Raw genomic sequence first — 18813 nt, 5'->3', positions numbered from 1 at the left:
CACTATACCTGAGGAATTACTTCTTGCTCACTAGGTCCAATCAACATAATGTCATCAATATAACGGACCAGTGTGATGTCTTATGGAAGGGAATAATGATCAAGGTCCCTGTGGACAATATGATGACATAGGGCTGGAGAGTTGGCATACCCCTGAGGTAAGACTGTGAAGGTATACTGCTGCCCTTGCCAGCTGAAAGAAAACTGTTTCTGGTTTGGTAACAGCTATTGAGAAAAAAGCATTTGCCAGCTCTGTAGCTGCATACCAGGTATCGGGGGATGTGCTGATATGCTCAAGCAATGATACCACATCTAGAATAGCAACTGCAATTGGAGTTAAATTTACAATAATCCACTGTCATCCTCAAAAAAACATCTGTTTTCTACACAGGTCAAATAGGAGAGTTGAATGGGAATGTGGCACTAATTGCATCCTTCAAGTCCTTAACAGTGGCACTAATCTCTGCAATCCTTCCAGGAATCTGGTATTGCTTCTGATTCTCTATTTTGCTAGGCAGGAGCAGTTCTAGTGACTTCTGTTTGTCTTTTCCTACCATAATAACCCTCACTCCACAGGTTAAGGAACCAAGGTGGGGATTCTTTAAGTTTCTCTATTCCAATCATGCATTCCAGAACTGGGAAAACAACTACAGAATGCATCCAGGGATGCACTGGACCCACTGTAAGATGGACATGAGTTAAAACTCCATCAATCACCTGACCTCCATAAATGCCCTCTCTGACTGGCAATCATAGTGACATTTTGGGTCTCCTGGAATTAATGTCACTTCTGAGCTAGCGTCTAATAACCCCCAAAATATCTGATCATTTCCTTTTTGCCAATGCACAGCTACTCTGATAAAAGACTGTGCATCTCCTTAGGTAAGGCTGTAAACTAAGGCTGTAAACAGATAGTTTATAGATAGTTCATCTATAAACTATCTGAAGCCTGGGAATTGATTAAGGGGACTGACTCCTTGTTTTTCTCATTCAAGTTAGACTTTTTTTTTTTTTTACATGGGCAGGCACCAGGAATCAAACCCAGGTCCTCTGGCATGGCAGGCAAGCATTCTTGCCTGCTGAGCCACCGTGGCCTGCCCTCAAGTTAGACTTTTGATCGCTTGACCTAAAACCCTTCTGCTTAACAGCTCAAACAAAAGTTTAGTAGACTGCCCACCTATTTTACTTCTAGATAACCCATGATCTACAGGCCAATGCCATAGGTGTCTGCAAGTCAGAGTATTTTGGCTGTTGCTTTGAGTCTGTGGTCCATTACTGTAGCCACGCCCACCTTGCCTTTGACAGTTAAGTGCTGCCACGTGGTTCCCGCCAACCCAGGATCTGTTCAACCACATCGTGTTTAAGAATTCCAGCTTGACAGAAGCTCCCACAGTAATATCTGACCTACAGAAAAGGGAGACTACAGAGGTCTTCAGGGTTGATGGAGATGATCTTACAAATTTATTCCTCATATTCCTGGTAAAAGGGTATCCTCTGGCTATTCCTGGGATGTGTGAATAGGTCTTCCATGATAAGTTCACTCTAACATTACAATGTCTCTAAGCCTTTGGATCCCCTCATCTACATTATACCAGGGCAGTTCTGGCATTTCAACCTCAGGTAATGTTGGCCACCTTTTGATCCATGTTTCAGCCAACCATCTAAGCAAACTGTTAAAGCCCCTTCTAACCCCTTCAGCTACATTAATTCTAGAATCACTCCTTAAGTGGCCCATATTAATAAATTCAGCCAGATCCAGCTTTATATTCCTCCACCATTATCCCGTGCCTTTAATGTCCATTTCCACACATATTCCTCTGATTTCTGTCTATATAAATTAGAAAACTCATGCAGTTCTTTTGGAGTATAGTGTACTCCCTCCTGGGTCACACGTTGTACCTCACCTTTCAGGGCCTTTTGGGATATTAAGCTGGTTATAGGCCTGGAAGAAAAGAGGGGTAGTGTGGGTGGGTTCATGAAAATAATTAATAACTATCTTTCAAGCCAATTACCTCAGTGCATACCCTTGCAACTTCAGCTGATGAACAAGGATTTATCTCTCCAGACAGGGGAGTGAGGGTTGTTCCTCAGGGGAGGTGGTTACAGGTTTAGTAGGCACTAAGTATTAATCTCTTCAAGTGGAGGTTGGATGGCAGACTCCTCAGGGAAGACTGGAGGTTGGGAAGCTGTTTCCTGAAGGCTGTTTAGAGATTGCCTGGCTCTTTTATGAGGGCAGGCTAGAGGTGGGGGGGGTTGTTTCCTTAGAGCAAACCATTGCAGATCTATCCAACAAAGATTCAGCAAAATCTGGGGTTTTAATGTCCCCACGGCCATCATTTTTAACCCATCATTTTTATCCCCATCTCAGTTTTCAGGATCCCATTCCTTTCCAATCATTGCCATTACTTTAGCAGCAGACACACTGCAATGTTGGGAATTTAGTTTATGTTGTAAATCTGCTACTTGCGCAATGAGACTCTGGGTCTGGTTTTCAGAGGTCTCAAGTCTATAGCCACAGGAATTAAGATTTTCTTTCAGACACAAACAGAAATGTTTACATCTTTCTTACGGCGTTCAATCTGTAAATTTGAAGCCTTCAGCTCATCCCTTTCTTTTATAACTGTATCCAGCACATCTAGAATAACCAGCCAATATCATTCTGCTGTTCAACCCCACAAAACTCTTTTAAGGTGTCAAAACACTGTCACCCTGAGCCTTGCCTCATACAAGCATACAATTAGCAGAATCAAATGGTGATATTTCTGTATCTCTGTTGCCAACTCACACCATGCACTATAAGTGCCATCTTAATTATTGGAAATAGAGTCATTAATGCTTTTGAGTCTAATCATATTAGAGAACCAATAACAAAAAAAAACATTTTTAAGATTCTATTTTTCAAGAACCACTCCCAGTCCCAAGCTCTATGGGTCAGGGTTCTCTAGACAGACAAAATCAACACTTTTATAGAATCTCATATCTATAAATATGAGATTCTATAAAAGTGTCTCATGCAACTGTGGGAATGCACAAGTTCAAATTCTGTAGGGCAGGATACAAGCTGGCAACTCCCATGAAGGTCTTTGATGAATTCCCCAGAAGAGGTTGGCTGGCTGAAGTAAAGAGAGAGATTCTCTCTTCTGACTTAGTTCTACACTGAGACCAGGAGCATACATACAGTAATTAGATTAATCTTCACTCAATTTCCTTAGCCCACTGTAGATGTAATCAACCATAGAAGCCATCAGCATGCTAATAATTTAAGTCCACAAAATGTTCTCACAGCAATAGAGAGGCTAGTGCTTGCTTGACAAGACAGCTAGGCATCATCACCTGACCAAGTTCACACATGAACCTAAACGTCACAGACTGTAAGAATTCCTAAAACATAAAGCAATTGAGGAAAAATAATTCCACTCCAAGTCTTCAAATACTACCTTTTTCATGCAAATGAAACCATCACTATCCCCTAAAAGCATCCTATACATTCCCCTACTGCCAGGGATTACTGTATGTATGCTCCTGGTCTCAGCGTAGAGCTAGACTCAAAGAGTGGCCTGAGTTCCCAGCAGAGGGGATTGCAGAGTAAATAGAGTTTGACTAACATTCCACGGTTAGTATAGTGTTCACTTGGAGTCTCAGCTATCTAAGCCAATTGAAAGCAAGATCACCTGATTTGTGGGGGGAAGGGGTGGAGAAAAGACAGGAAGCTCAGGTAAATCTGAATCTCCGGTAAACAAAACATAAAATTTTTAGCATGCAATATTTGGAAAATACTCATACTAGAAAATTATTTGTTAATTATATCTAAATATAATCAGGCATCCTGTGTTTTATCTGGCAAGTGTAGTTGAAATGTTTGTCACCTGCAGAGTGTCAAAAAAGAACAGTAACCTTTAACAGTAAGATGTGGAGCCTATTATCAGTAGCAGAGCTGAGAGCAGAAATGAGATGGTGAAGTTACTGGTTAACAACATGAGCCTCATGGTGATGGCACTGCACCTGTCAAGTCAGGTGATCAAATGTCTACAGTAGAGACACCTGCAAGAGGACGGGAGAAAGGGTGATGGGGAGTGTGGGGAGTGAATCGAGAGGAGCTTTCCACAGGAACTCACCAAGGGTGTCAGCAGCCAGGGAACCTCAGTCTTTCGGTTTATCTGAGCTATTTTAAGAGATTGCCCTGACTCTCAGAGGCAGAGACTCCATGACATTCCTCTGGCTCATGAAAGGAAACTGAGGGTTGAAGAGTTGGAAGTTCAGAGAAACTTGGAAGATGTTTGGGTTGAATATGTCTTCGAGTCTAATTTCCAGCCTTTGGGGTGTCCTATGGCTCAAATAAGTTGACCCAGCAGGCATGACTGTGTCTGCCTTGCATCCACAAGGAGATCTGTGGGTTTCGGGAAGACTAGGACCAATTGAATCTTGTGATCTTTGGTTCCTGATCATCTGATGTTTCACAGAAACTGTTGTGCTTATTTTTATTGATTTGACTAAACTCATTTTTTTCTCCTTAGAAAAGTAGTGGCTTCTCAGAGCATCAAGAGCTACATGCGTTTCTAACAAAGATCAATCAACAAGGTATGATTGAGATTAAAAAATAAAATAAAATAAAAGTTATATAGTAAATTTAATTGTACCTTTTTATTATATAAAATTGCAATATTTCACTTTCTTTGAATATTGAAGACTACTGAAGCCATCTCTATGCACAGTTAAGCATTCCATCCATTTAGGAAAAGATAATGCACTCTGGTGACAGAGCAGTCACAGTGTAAGAAGCACTTAAAGATTCTGGACAGGTAGCCAGTACCATGTGGAAGAGCAGTGAGCATAAGATGTGGTGATGTGCTTCTGAAGAATGTCCCACCTTATCCTCACACCACTCACCTAGAGCTCTGACTTGGACTGTGGTGAGCCACAGGTTTATAAATAGCATCTTCTTTCCAACAAATGAACTGCATAATTCATAAATAAGACTGGCAGGTGCTTCAGCCTAAGAGGCTTAACCTGGAAAAATCATTTTTGAGCATAGAATACAGTAATAGACACCATGAGGACAAGGAAATGGCATGAAATTAGGAGCATCATTCAAAGCAAAAGCTACAGCTCATCTCATAATGTCCCAACTGTCCATTTTACATGAAAATTAACTTATTTAGGGTGGCATAAGTCACCTTCTAAAGTCTGTTTTATTATACATATAAAAATATATTTTTAAGTGTTTCAGAGCTGGGATTATTTTTATAGTGCCAAATAATAGTTTGAAATGCTAACTTAAAAGAGCTGTCATCTTACTTCTGTGCAAATGACAAAATGAGAATGTATTCTTAGAAAAAGTTTCACCTCTTGCAAAGGTTTCATCAAATTTATAATATTAGCAATTGTTGTGGGGAGGGAGGAAGGATAAGATTAAGGAAGGATGTCCTAGGGCTTTAATAATTTGGTACTACTTTATTATTTAGGATGGATGGTGGGCATAGTTTATATCTACTTTTATGTCTTAAATATTTCATAATAAGCTTTTAAGAAAGAAGTCATCAGAGTTGCTTTAATCATCCACGTATTTCAGTGGCCTTTATATACATGTCAAGGTACTTGTGCACATTTATTCTTTTATTTAGTATGATATTTGTCTTTAAGGACCTAATCACTCCTCCTCTCTGATGCTTCTATGCTTATCCAATTTCAGATCAAAAGAAAATATTTTGATGAGTTATCACAATGGCTTTAGGTTAAAAGAATGGTGTCGATTATAGGCTGCTTCAACCCCATAAATCTAAATATCGCCCTATCCCTATCTTCTCTTCTCCTTTCATGCACTTTGAGAAAGCCATTTAAAATCACAATCTCCTCTTAGCCCTCTTCCATTCAACCTCAATCATTCCTTTTGACTTGCTCTGTTAAAATTGTACTCATGCATCAGTGGCTGCCACTAACAAATGCTTAATCTACTTAATCTCTGTAGCATCTGTACTGTTGATCGTCCCATCTTTCTTACCATATTATGATGTCATTTTTAGGCTTCTATGATATGATAATTATTTGGATTTTTTTTCTTTTGAGTCCGTTTCTACCATGTATGAGCCATTTGATCTGAACAATGTTACTTCAAGCCTAGTTTTACCTCTATACTTTTTCTTCACCTGTAAAGATTATACATTGCAGCATCTTTGGACTGATTAATGCATCATACAATGGAAAAATGGGCAGCTATGTTAACATCAATCAGTTGTGATCATCTGGAAGTAAATCAGTTATGATCATCTGGAAAAGGTAAGCTGCACAAAAGTAATGCAACCCATTTTTTACAAAAAGCAATTATTAATAGTGATATAAATATGTAGAAAAGAAAAATTGAAGGAATACATGCTAACTTTATCAAAAGTTGTCTTTGTGAACTAGATTACAGAGTGTATTTACCTTCCAAGTTATGTATTTTTATGATTATGAATTTTATATAAGCATATATTACTTTGAGGGCTATAAAAACATTAAAAATAACGTGAGGGATAGAGATATACTTTTTAATGCTAAGTACATGCTAAGCCCAAAATAAATGTTTGTTTTTATTACCCCACGGCGCCTTGGTAGTTTCACTATTCCTCTCGCAATCCTGAATGTTTGTGTTCCCCAGGGTTGCAGCCTCAGCTCCTTTCTATTACTTCTGCCAACGACTTGCACATCTCTAGCCAAATTACTCTCTGCAGCTCCAGACCCACCTACCCACTCTCTTGAGTGTATTTCCATTTGAAGAGCCTATGGGTCCAAACTGTAACACACATAACGTTGAAATCTTCATACTGACATTCCATAAGTAGTCTGCCTTCTAGACCCCCTGCTTCAGTAACTTGTACCACCATCAACCCATTGCCCCAAAGTATACACACACAAGTATCTGTTACTGATGTTCAGTATTTTTAAGAATACAAGCATTTTAATGCAATCATAATATGGGATGACACTGCCACAAATCTGATAGTCCAGAGAGTCTTGAAAACATGCTAAGGGGATGGGAGCTATTGCACTTGTAATTGTAGAGTGTTTGATTAGATGAGTGTACTTCCAACTTCAAATTCCTCTAGTTATATCATACATTAAATGTAGGTAGAGTCTATGTAAGGTACAAATGTTTCCCTGGCTATTTAGCTAACAATATATTTTATTTACTCCTATTCAGTTATCCCATTTTATATATATATATAAAGTATATATATATAGATATATATATACACACACACAAACACACACACTATACAATGCACACATATCTTTATAAGCCATTGTGCTTTGATTATGTTTCACACTCCCCCAATAAATTGCCTTGGGTTTTTTGTGATCTTGCGACCAAATAGAAAATTTAAATGTTAAATAAAATTGAAATGAGAAACAGTTTGTCTCATGTATAAGCAGTGTCTCGAAACCTGCTCTTAAATCTATTCTAAGTGATTCAAATTTAATCACTACAATACAGCCTTAGATAGAAATTCACTTGTCAATTGAACGGTCTTTTTCTGTGTGTTTTATTAGTATCTTTTCAGGCATTATCGTCTTTGATGAGAGCAATACAGAAAGTGGCATGGGAAAATCCAAAGCGTTAATATGATATTTGCTCCAATGAGTTTGCTTTAATCTCAGTACATTTTCATGTGGCTATTGATCTAGGATTTCCAGTTTTCAGTGAATAAGGTAATATCACCTTTAAAAATCTATCCACAAACTGTCAGAGCAAAATTAAAAGCAATTCATCAAAAGAGCACACCGACTGTCGCAGCAGAATGGACATTGATTATGTACCAATTACGGCACACAATTCTCAACGAATGGAAATCAATTGATGCTATCTGTTTATAAGCGTGACCCTCCCTTCACTGTCTAGGACAAAGGGGATGTGAAGACTGCTGGGGAGAGAAATCTGCTCTGTTTGTCACCCAAAAGTTATTCTGGAGTTCAGGAAAGATGAGGGTGAGTCCCAAAGAAAGTGTGATCAGGGAAGCATGAGACACGGGCCTACAGCCATGCCCCGTGCCCTCCTCTTAGACGCCAGCTGGCCCAGGGAGAAAGCCGTGGAGACAACGCTGAATCAGACCCAGAAAGAGCCAAGGCTTCTCCAGGCTTGGAAGAGGAACCTGTGCTCAGAACAGCTGGGTGAGAGCAGGAGAGGCCCCCTCTTCCCACCGTGGTGTGCATACTTCTAGGCAAAAACGGAAAAGCACGTGACTTTCAGATGTTGAGTGGCTTCATAGCAATGGGAACTCCACAAAGCATCATTCCGCTGCTGCTGTGATACACTCAAAGATCCCCAATGGCATATATGGGACAGAAAAAGTAAATCCTCAGGTTCTACACATCTTGTTACATAGTACCAGCACAGCCAAAGTAGAGGCTTTAAATCTCATCAGCTCCATTTGTTAGATGTAAACCATTTATGGTTCAGACAACTGAGCGTGGCAGTGGAAATGAAAACTAAAGCATCCACTGCAGTACTCTTTGGGTAATGTGAATTTGGTAAGTCTTATAAAAATCAGGAGAGCAGCTGCTTTGCCTACAAAGTTAAGTATAATTCTAGGCCCTTCTTTTTCAGGGATTCCCTTTAATTCCATGTTGTTATATAGTACATTTAGAAAAACCTGCTCTATACAACCCCTCTTTTATTTTTCTTTGTTTTATTTTTTTTTCAGTTATTGACTCCAAGGACCACACATATTGTCAACCTTCCTTTTGTCTTGTGGATTAAAAGGAAGACAGGAACAATCTATGAGGCTTTCTCTAGATTTTATACTTGTTTCATGCAATTACTTTTTTAAAAAAGTGATCTCTCAGAGCAAAAAAAAAAGATATTACCTTATATTTGATTTTCTCAAGCTTTGGAAACAAATGGCAACCCACTAGTTCAACAGTTTGTTTCTTTCCACTCTTCTTTTCCTCTAGACTTAATTGCTCCCTCCTCTGTCCTGGCTCATTTGTAGCTCTGTTAAAGGACTTGTTGTATTCCATCTGGAAGCAGACATTTTTCACTTGTTTATCTCTATGCCAGGATTGCCAGGTCTTAGAGGGAGTGTCTGTAGGATTTTTATCTTTGTATCCCTCACAGCCACAAAACTGGTACTCTCCAGAGAGAACAAACTCAATAATATTTTGTTTAATTAAACTGAGTTTGACTTAGCCAGTTCAAACGCATCTTGCAAGGCTTTTTAAATAACCATTTAAAGGGAAACATAATTTCTTACACTTCCCATGGCGGCCATCATGAACAACCTGTGGACAGCATGAGTCCAGGTGACAAAATCCATTTGGGCAGGTTAGACATCAATAAACCCTGAACATTGGTGTTGCGAGCTACACGGCCAAGACCTGACCATCCATGTAAGCAGTAGTGTGGTGAACACAGCATTTTTCTTGCCATTGCTACATGATAAAGCATCCAGATGAGAAAACAAAAATGTCTGTCAATCTTATGGTCGTTCTGACAAAAGACTACAATGTCCAATGTTCTAAAGGTATACTCTATATACATTGTATAGTTAATTGCTACTTCTAAATAGCTGACTATTTAATGTCAGTTGAGTAAAATATTTGTTAAAGTGTCTCAGCTTTATATTTTCCATAAAGCCTTTTTCGCATACTTGTGCTTTCAGTTAGCACATTTATTTGGTGCTTATCATGCTAAGGCTCTGTAAGAGGTGCATTAGCGCTTTGCAGGCATATGTGTGCACTTTGAGATTTACAAAGCGCCTTTGCATTCTTTGGGCATTTCATCCTCATAGCAATCCAGTATTTGTCTCTGGGGTAAAAGACATTTTTAATATCTGCTCTAGAGATGAGGAAACTGAGCAGACAGAGGTTAATGGTAATGACCCAAATCCATGGTCAATATACGCCTGAGTAAGGACATAAAACTCCAGGAAACTAGAAGCTCACCGAGGCTTCCACCATCTCTGCTACATGAACACATGGCCTGGAATCCAGGGTATAGCAGTGATTATCATATTCATTTGAATGTTTTTCTTGCACAATTCTTACTTTAAACTAGAAAAGCCCTTACTTTAAATATTAAAAGAAGAGCTCCCTGCAAACAGGATTATTTACAAGTGAAAAGACATGAGGTCTGGGATTCACTTTAAAATACTCCAGGGGTAAAAAATGAGAGTGGTTGAAAGTTGAAAAGACATTGGGAGAACATTGCTAATCGTTGTAACTGGGTCATGGATATATATGAATATCCATTGTGCTATTTTCTCTAATTTTGTGTGTATGTTTGAAAATGCCCATAGTAAAAAGTTGAAGAAAATAAAGAGGACTTTTAAACATTCACTTGGGAGCATAGGTGGTAAATTATTCAAGTAAATGATTCCCACTGTTGCTGATGCCAGAGTAATTCTGGCCGCTATCCAAAATTACAACTCTTAGAGCTTTCAAACTGCAGATTCCACTTTAAATTGCCCCCTTTCAATAAACAATGCCTTCACTTTCCCAAAACATTCACTGAGTATTCAGATTCCCCCATAGGCTAATCAAACAAAGTAACAGTTCAAGGAGAATTTATGCAAAAAAAAAAAAGACAGAAAACAAAATTAAGATACCTTCTCAGATTTATGGACAGAAGAACTATATGGGAAGGGGAATTAATAAGAATATATTATTTGACTGTATTATTCTCAAAGTCTGTATAATATAGTTTGACATATTTTAAGTACAAGGTTTTTAAATGGAATTTAAAGAATACTCTTTAAAGTAATTCAAGAATAAAACTAACACTATGTATAAATTAAAAATAGCACCGAGAAAAAAAATCATGATGTTGAGTGACTTACCCTGGGACTCCTCTCTGGCATCACAGGGGAAGGGTGACTCACTGGATGTGACAGTCTGCATCATGTCACCTGTGAAGGGAAAGGATTGTCTTTTGTCAGACAAGTAAAAACGATGCTATGAAATATCACACTTGTTCCAGTCCATAGTGACAAAAAGACAATATTTAGCACAAGAGATTAAATATTCCTGCTCATACTGGTCAGTCAAGGCAATTTGTCCAAGTTCTTCTAAAGAGACACAGACCTGAACTTTCTGGAGAAAGTAGCTATCTTAAATTTATGACCACCCCTTGGAACTTTAAGTGATATCCAGTATCTTTCAAAGTACACATAAGTCAAAAGAGAAGAGTGGAAACATTGAATCTCTAATTGTGTCTGCATTACTGGAGGCCAACAGAATTCACATTTTCTTTTTGTCAATGTTCTGGTTTGCTAGCTGCCAGAATGCAACACACCAGAGACAGATTGGCTTTTAATAAGAGGGGATTTATTTCGTTAGTTCTTCAGAGGAAAGGTAGCTAACTCTCAACTGAGGTTCTTGCTTATGTAGGAAGGCACAGGGTGATCTCTCCTGGCCTTCTCTCCAGGCCTCTGGGTTCCAACAACTTTCCCCAGGGTGATTTCTTTCTGCATCTCCAAAGGCCTGGGCTGAGTTGCGAGTGCTGAGGGTGAGGTATGCTGAGCTCTCTCATTTAAGCACCAGCCAATTAAATCAAGCATCATTCATTGCAGCAGGCATGCCTCCTAGCCGACTGCAGATGTAATGAGCAACAGGTGAGTTTCATGTACCATTGACTCATGTCCACAGCAACAGAACTAGGTACCTTCACCTGGCCAAGCTGGCAACTGAATCTAACTACCACAGTCAGTAAGTCAGAAGCATAACAACTTGAAACGTGAAGGGAAAATAAAAGAGGTTACAGTCACATCTGGAGAAACAAAATATGATTAATATCATTGATTTTCATTCTTCCTTAGAGCCCTCTTTGACTCTCTATTGGATGTTTTAAAGGAAGGGCTCTGCAATGATGGTAGTTTATTTTGTCCAATGCAACATGAACTCCTTTGTGAAGCAATTTTTTTTCTATTTTAGATGAAAATGGGTTAGTTATAGGTCAACACACCCCAGACTGTGATGCACAAATTGAATTAGGGGACTAAGGTGGATCTAAGTAAGACTCCCGGGCATTCTTTGGTCAAACATTTCTGGGGTCTTGTGCCTATAGCCAGCCACAGAAGATAACTGCTGCGTCTAATCAAGGAAAGGTCACCATAGACACTTGGGAAGTGGTCAAGAAAAAGCAGCTATGAATGACAATGCAGGGCAAGATTTTCTAAATGAAAACAGGAGGGAAGAGGAATTTTACTAAAAATTAAGGAAGGAAAAGATAATTGATGGACTTTACCTAATGCTCAAAGAGATACCCCCAGATTTCTCCACTTGGAACGCTAAGTGTTTCTGGCAGCCTGTTGTGCCCAAAGGAGGATGGGTGTAGTGTCAGAAAGATCCTGTTTTCATGCAGTGTACCCCACACTGCTGTTTACTTACCCAGAATCCAACCCCTTCTTTGTTCTTAACAGAACTCACTTTTATTCATTTATCCAACCCACCCCATTTAGCTTCTGACCCTCAAAGTAACTGACACTACTATTAGTTCCAGGACTGACTTTCATTACTCAACAGGCCATTGATTCCCTTTTGCCAGTGATTAGGTCAATTGAGTTTTGGTCAGTGAAGTTCCAAGAAAAGGCTTGCCACTGTTGTAGAGTTCTGGGAAAGTCTGCCTTGCTCTTCTGGGAGAAGCAATGTTCTCTCACTTTGCCCCTACACTTGAATGGGGAGACGTGTAGCTCAATGGCTATGGGCAGACACCGTAGGCCATGAAGGAAGTGGCCTTAGGTTGAAGGCCAAGCTATGGAGGGTTGCATGCAGAGACCAAATATTAGACAATGGGAACATATGACCCACAGATGACAATTTAGGTTTCAAGTCTGAGAACCGGAATAGTGTTCTCCTGCAAGCTACACAAACTGTACTTAGGCCGTAGTTTTTTTTATAAAACTAAAAGGGAAACTATACCAATGTGGTAGGCATTTGGAGTAGACACAGGATTAGAATTGCTAGGTTCAAGTCAGTCAAAAATACATAAATGCTTATGTGAAGGGAGTTGGAGACTTGAAGAGCTGCAGATTACCATTTGCAGCTCAAGGAAGAAATTGGTTCAGTAACCTCTACCCTGAAAATTGTGATTCAAGCTTCCATCATTTTATCACACAGACTTTGGATTCTCAGTCAGATGCCAAGTAGTAAGCTAGGACAGATTTAAGCTGATACAATAAAAAAGTTGTGCATTTCATGTCTCCTTGCAAAAGATTTGTGCATTTATGAGCTATATCGTTTATATAGTTTGTAGAGTCATTGGGTAAATCACACCAATACAAATAAGTGAGTATTGTGCAACATACAGAAGGCTTTTAATTTTGTGTGTTGTCAGGAATTGTTTATGATACTTTAAAATTTCCACACAGCCAGTGACAAATTATAATTCAAGAGACAGCTAGCTCCACATAACTCTATTATAGATTTTTGCTCTCAGAACACATTATCAAAGCCATTACTTTCCAACTTAACATCACTGCTGTCCTCTTGTGGCTTTAGCTTTTTCCAAGTTGATTTTATTTCTCTTGTCTACATCTTCATTTTTTTTAAGAGAAGTTGCAGGTTGACTTAAAAATCACGCATAAAATACAGAATTCTCATATTCCACCTATGACATTTTCTCTTTTAAATAAGAGTTATACTAATTTAGGCAGCATCAATGAAAGACAGTAGTTTGGGACCACATGGTTTCAAGTAATATTGATCATATTAGTTTCTAATCCTTTAATGTCCATAGTTTTAAAAATTGATCCAAAATCCCTGAGGAAAAAGATGCATACAAATCTAAAGCAGAAGGCTCTTATTCAATAGTTTATTGAGATGGCTATACCCGGTGGGTAGCTGCTCTTTGCTAATAAGGCAGTTTAAGAAGTTTATTAACTCTGTGAGCCTGCCTAATGGCAGCCCACAAAGGACCAGGTGCTTATCCTGCATGCAAAGAGCAGCTCCTGTGATAAGTTACTGGTTTATATTTGTACCATTTACTTCAGTTCGTATCACACCTGTCTTCTACGTCCCTGATATAAGCATCCGATGTAGACACAAAAGATTATAACAGGGTAATAGGTTCAGAATTAATATCATTTAAACAATTTCATGTCAACTCAAGTATTTGCTGACTACTTTAGACCAGGCTAAATTGGGAGAAGAGTAAAAAAGAAATTATAAGTCACAGTTCCTATTTTAGAATTTACTCAAGAAAAGGGAATCTGATTATGGATATATATAGAGAAAGAGAGAGTTAGAGCCAAAGTGATTATACAATTATGTATTATTTATATATTATTTAACATACTTTTAATGTACATATAATGCATATGCAAATTGTATTACACCTACTTATATACATTTGTGTGTAAACAATGTATATTATATATGTTATACATAATAATATAACTATATATAATAAAGTACCAAAATTGAGTTGTTTCATTCATTCATTCATTCAACCATTACTTTTGGAATAGAATTCAGACCCTCTCAGAACTACTCCATTCTGCAGCTGAATAATATGTAAATGAATGGGGGTGGCTACGTTCAATTAAAACCGAAGCTCTCCTGGTAGCCTGTGAGGCTCTACGTAACCTGGCCTCTCTGTAGCTCCCCTTTGCCATCTCTAACTGTTCCTTCCTGTCCACAGTGCTCCAGGCATCGGGACCCTCTACCTGCGTTGCCACCACAAGGCCAGGTGTTTGCTTCTCTCAGGAATTCTGTCTCCCCTGATGTCCATCTGTGTGACTCAGTTCCTCACCTCCTTCGCTTCCTCAAATATCACCATCTGAGAGAGGCCTTTTCTCACCATGTTATCTAGTCCACGGTTTTTTGAATTGCAACCTTCCATAACTTTGCCAGGACTTTTCTTTTGCTCTATGGCACTCATTTGCCAGAGGCTGGGAAAAGCAGGCTCTAAAGAGAGAAAGTCGGGTTGAGTTCTTGTTCTCTTGCTCTCTGACTGTGTGGCTGTAGACCAACTACCCTCATTCGCCTCTATCCATAAAATGAACAGACTAAAGCAGGGCTGTTCAGAAGTAATTTGTCAGCAAAACACAGAAGTTTGTTCTTATATGCCTCATGTCATTAACATTAATTTTTATTTTCTAATAAAAACTGCTCATTACAGTACTCGTAAGACTTTTACTACCGGTTGAATTGTGTTCACACTTCAGCGTTTCTATTCTTTAATGCCTAGAGGCATTAAGAGAAACTCAGTTCAGTACAACAAGTTTAGCCATATAGCCATGGCAGAGATTCTTCACATATTTACTGGGAACATAAATATTCATTAGCATGTCTTATTTCTCTTCAGGGTACTCTCAATCTAAATCACTGCCCACCACCCCCCTGTGCTCAGTTTCTACACTTCAACTTTGCAGCGATGTGGACATTATGATTTATGCTTTCCCACATGCATTTCAGACACTTGCAGTGATATGGAAACCCCCTACTCTCATTATCATGCATTTACACAATGCCACAGAGATATGGTTTGAGAATGAATAAAATGAATTTCAAGTGTTATATTTTAAAGATCTAACCATGAATATCTGGCTGACTTTTTAAAGCCATGTTATAAATGCCATTATATTGTCATACAAAAGGGAGATTTATCTGTACCCGTAGGTGGTGCTTTCTCAAAGAGCTCTCAGGTGCTTGTCTAGGTTATTATCTCTCACTCTCTCTCGCTCGCTCACTCGCTCGTTCTCTCATTCTCATTCTCTTTCCCACTTCTGTTCTCAAGCCCTTTCTTAAATTTTAGTTGAGCAAAAGAGAGAAGCATTAACATGTAAATAAAATTAAACCTTTTATTGAGACTGGATTATAGCTTTTAATATCTGAAAATGACCGGAAGGTAATGGAATCTTCCTAAAATGCTGGAAGGGGGCTGGAAAGATTGTTCTTGGGGGAAAAACCCTGTTGCCTGATTGTACCGTCCTGTGTTCCACCAGTTTGAGGAGCCAGTTGAATTCAATCCTGAAGTCTGGGCTGCCCACCGACAGCCCACCGCCGGGCAGCAGGCCTGGTTTCAGGGGCGCTTCCAGGCTAGCGTGCGCCCGACGGGCCCTCCTGCAGTCCTGACGTGTCCCATCCCTACTCCCCGATCAACCACTCCAAAGGCGTGTAGAGGGCCTGGCACTCTGAGAACAACCTATAAACTCTATAAATTAAAAAAAAAAAAAAAAAAAAAACTCAAGAAAGGACACTTATCAAGGGAAATAAATATGTAGAGATGAAGTCTGTGTATCAGAGACTGTCAGAGGGAGCAGTTTACTGCCTAAAGCCTCAGTCTTCTCCATGTAAAGGGGGTCTTTGCCCAACATTTGTGCTCACGGGGGTAATTTTCCTAGAAGAAAGGGATGCTGTGCACCAAAGGTGAAGTCAAGCCTTCATCTCCTACAGAGAGAAAACTGCTGGACTGGAAGCACTCAAATTGCAGCTGTTTGTTAAATTCTGCCTTTCTAAACAGAAAGAAGGCCATTACATTTCCATTTTGTATGTACACATAGTTACTGTCATACATTCCCTGCCTTAGCACTTCCCTGCAAAGGGATGTATACTTTCAAACTAGTGTATATGACCTTTTAAGAAGGGCATGACATTGAGAAGAAACAAAGATTTTGTTGTAAGCAGTCATTCTTCTCTCATTAGTGCATTCAACAAACACTTATCAAGCCTTACCCTGTTCCAGGCATCAACTAGGGCCTGGGATAGAAGGAAAAAGAGTGTGGTGCCTGCCATTTCTTCTCTTATCGAACACAGTTCAGGAGAGACCCAGTAAAGTCAAGAGAAGATTACAAAGCAATCTCATACGGCTTGGTTCCCAGGTCTATCACTGACTAGCTAAGTGACCTAGAGCAGTTCTGTTTCTTGGACTGTCCAAGCCATACCACCTTTACCTGTCCTGGCATTACCACGTCACACGTGGACTTCCAAAACCTGTTCAGTCTATACCCACAACTTTCCTTGCTATGATGGTTGGTGCTCTCAGGAAAGAGAGATGTTGAGTGTGCTGCGATCAGTGAAAAGTCCCATGGACCTTAAGGACACATAGTCTTGGGTGTGAATCCTAAATTTAGGAGGGAAACAAATCAGTTGACAAGGACCACCCAGACATGAATTCCAGGACTACAGTCAGCAGCCTAGAACAGTTAAGAACAAGGGTTAATAACAGTGTTAAGGCAAAAGGTCTGAGTTGCGGTCAGCCAGGTAAAGAGACCTACCTTAGTGGTGGTTCACAGAAGGAAGTTGAGACAGGCCTGCTGAGGGACAGTCAGTCCAATGTTTTTGCTTGTTCTGTTTTATGGGGGGTGTGCACAATCCGAGAATTGAACCTGGGTCTCCTGCATGGACAGCGAGCATTAATCCAATGATTTTATTTGAAGGAAAGACTGTGCTAATATAATGAAAACACAATATCAGTATATGCAAATTTCTTACTGGCATATTCTACCTCCTACAAATCATACAGGAATCCTTAAGAATTGCCTGACCTCAAAAAAAAAAAAAAAATGGCTTTCTGAAAGACTTATATCGTTTAAACACCTCAGCCATCTTTTTTACCCATAATTTAGCATGGATAATGAAATTAAATTCATTTAAGAAGAAAAGAAATAAAGATTATTTTTCCTGGGACAGGCACATTACTTTCTTTGAATAAAAGATAGTTCCACATTCCAGAAAATCATTTTACAATTATTCCCAGCAAGCATTCTCTGTAATGGGCTGTAATTTATAAACTTATCATTCATAAACCTGTCAATAAAGCATGAGGATTCCACTTTTCCTCAGACTTGGGACTTCAAATAAATATTTTAAAAATGTTATTTACACACACCTCATATCTAACAAACATACACACCCTTATACATGCCCCCACCCCATCCCCTGGTAACCTCTAATCTACTTTCTATCTCTTGTGGATTAACTATTTCCAGACAATTCTCATAAGTGACATCATGCAATATTTCTTCTTACATGTCTTGATCATTTCACTGAGCATAATGTTTTCAAAGTTCTTCCATTTTGCAGAATGTCTCAGAACTTCACTCTTTCATATGGTCAAGTAATATTCCATCATCTGTATGTAGCATGTTCATTCATTTGTTGATAGATGCTTGGATTGTTTTCACCTTTTGACTATTGTTAATAAAGCTGCTATAAGTATTGGTATACAGGTATGTGTCTGAGACCCGTTTTCACTTTCTTTGGGTCCATACCTAGAAGTGGAATTGCTGGGTCATATGGTAATTCTGTATTTAGGAACTGCCATATTCTTTTTCACAGTGGCTGTACCATTTTACAATTCCTTCAGCAAAGCACTAGAATTCTAGTTTCTGTCTTGTTATAGGTGCTAAAGCTTTATGTTTCTTCTTGATTCAACTTAGATATTTTGCCTATTTCTAGGAATTTTCCATTTTGTCTATATTTTTGCATTTGCTGGATTAAAATTGTACATAGTAATATTATAATCCTTTTTATTTCTGTAAAGTAAGTACTAAGTAATAAAATCACCAATCTTGTTTCTGATTTTGGTCATTTGCATCTTTTTTTCTTTGTCAGACTAACTAAAGGTTTGTCAGTTTCATTAATTTTTGAAACAACCAACTTTTTGTTTTGCTGACTCTCTCAATTGTTTTTCTACATTCCATTTCATTTATCACCACTCTAATCTTTCTCCTTCTTTCTGCTAACATTGGGCTTACTTTGCTCTTCCTTTTCTAGTTCTTCGAGATGTGAAGTGAGGCTATTAATTTGAGATCTGCTTTTATAATTTGGTCATTCATCCTTACACCTTTCTCTGTGAGCACTGCCTTTCTATAACCCATGAGCGCTATTGTTTTGTCTT

At 38.9% G+C, this 18813-nt stretch overlaps 1 long non-coding RNA gene across 1 annotated transcript in view; it reads right to left on the bottom strand.

Annotated features, from left to right (window-relative positions):
• Positions 1–8882: 8882 nt before the first annotated feature.
• The window catches only part of LOC143682924 (uncharacterized), a 77244-nt gene continuing 67313 nt past the window's right edge, over positions 8883–18813 (bottom strand). The window contains exons 2-4 of the long non-coding RNA XR_013175365.1: positions 17189–17308; positions 10811–10879; positions 8883–8993 (exon numbers count right to left, since the gene is read on the bottom strand). This is a non-coding gene — a long non-coding RNA (uncharacterized LOC143682924). The remainder of the gene's footprint in view (positions 8994–10810; positions 10880–17188; positions 17309–18813) is intronic.

The sequence above is a fragment of the Tamandua tetradactyla genome, chromosome 5 (genome assembly GCF_023851605.1).
Source record: "Tamandua tetradactyla isolate mTamTet1 chromosome 5, mTamTet1.pri, whole genome shotgun sequence".
NCBI classification, from domain to species: domain Eukaryota; kingdom Metazoa; phylum Chordata; class Mammalia; order Pilosa; family Myrmecophagidae; genus Tamandua; species Tamandua tetradactyla.
This window is presented reverse-complemented; position numbering and strand designations above follow the sequence as displayed.